We start from the raw sequence: 1,876 nt of genomic DNA, 5'->3' as shown, positions 1-1,876 counted from the left end.
CGAGGTACGCGCTTGTTTTGTACTAACAGAAGCAGGATATTTTATTTTATTATTTCACTATTATGTAAAAAAAAGTCCACTTATTTACGTTTCCCAGAAAAATTTTATTTTATAAAGTCATCGTCTTATATACACTCCTGGAAATGGAAAAAAGAACACATTGACACCGGTGTGTCAGACCCACCATACTTGCTCCGGACACTGCGAGAGGGCTGTACAAGCAATGATCACACGCACGGCACAGCGGACACACCAGGAACCGCGGTGTTGGCCGTCGAATGGCGCTAGCTGCGCAGCATTTGTGCACCGCCGCCGTCAGTGTCAGCCAGTTTGCCGTGGCATACGGAGCTCCATCGCAGTCTTTAACACTGGTAGCATGCCGCGACAGCGTGGACGTGAACCGTATGTGCAGTTGACGGACTTTGAGCGAGGGCGTATAGTGGGCATGCGGGAGGCCGGGTGGACGTACCGCCGGATTGCTCAACACGTGGGGCGTGAGGTCTCCACAGTACATCGATGTTGTCGCCAGTGGTCGGCGGAAGGTGCACGTGCCCGTCGACCTGGGACCGGACCGCAGCGACGCACGGATGCACGCCAAGACCGTAGGATCCTACGCAGTGCCGTAGGGGACCGCACCGCCACTTCCCAGCAAATTAGGGACACTGTTGCTCCTGGGGTATCGGCGAGGACCATTCGCAACCGTCTCCATGAAGCTGGGCTACGGTCCCGCACACCGTTAGGCCGTCTTCCGCTCACGCCCCAACATCGTGCAGCCCGCCTCCAGTGGTGTCGCGACAGGCGTGAATGGAGGGACGAATGGAGACGTGTCGTCTTCAGCGATGAGAGTCGCTTCTGCCTTGGTGCCAATGATGGTCGTATGCGTGTTTGGCGCCGTGCAGGTGAGCGCCACAATCAGGACTGCATACGACCGAGGCACACAGGGCCAACACCCGGCATCATGGTGTGGGGAGCGATCTCCTACACTGGCCGTACACCACTGGTGATCGTCGAGGGGACACTGAATAGTGCACGGTACATCCAAACCGTCATCGAACCCATCGTTCTACCATTCCTAGACCGGCAAGGGAACTTGCTGTTCCAACAGGACAATGCACGTCCGCATGTATCCCGTGCCACCCAACGTGCTCTAGAAGGTGTAAGTCAACTACCCTGGCCAGCAAGATCTCCGGATCTGTCCCCCATTGAGCATGTTTGGGACTGGATGAAGCGTCGTCTCACGCGGTCTGCACGTCCAGCACGAACGCTGGTCCAACTGAGGCGCCAGGTGGAAATGGCATGGCAAGCCGTTCCACAGGACTACATCCAGCATCTCTACGATCGTCTCCATGGGAGAATAGCAGCCTGCATTGCTGCGAAAGGTGGATATACACTGTACTAGTGCCGACATTATGCATGCTCTGTTGCCTGTGTCTATGTGCCTGTGGTTCTGTCAGTGTGATCATGTGATGTATCTGACCCCAGGAATGTGTCAATAAAGTTTCCCCTTCCTGGGACAATGAATTCACGGTGTTCTTATTTCAATTTCCAGGAGTGTATTTAAAAAAAATGCCAGAAGCAGTTTATGTTTGTTATTGTTACAAAAAAAAGACTCACTCGTGCCATTTATTTTATTATTATTTTTTTGTTTTTTGGTAAAAAAAGTTGGTAGAGCACTTGCCCGCGAAAGGCAAAGGTCCCGAGTTCGAGTCTCGAAAAAAAAAAAAAAAGCGGTCTAAGGCGCTGCAGTCTGGACTGTGCAGCTGGTCCCGGCAGAGGTTCGAGTCCTCCCTCGGGCATGGGTCTGTGTGTTTGTCCTTAGGATAATTTGGGTTAAGTAGTGTGTAAGCTTAGGGACTGATGATCTTAGCTGTTAATT

The sequence above is a fragment of the Schistocerca nitens genome, chromosome 1 (genome assembly GCF_023898315.1).
Source record: "Schistocerca nitens isolate TAMUIC-IGC-003100 chromosome 1, iqSchNite1.1, whole genome shotgun sequence".
NCBI lineage: Eukaryota > Metazoa > Arthropoda > Insecta > Orthoptera > Acrididae > Schistocerca > Schistocerca nitens.
The sequence above is the reverse complement of the archived record's forward strand: the minus strand, read 5'-3'. Positions refer to the sequence as shown.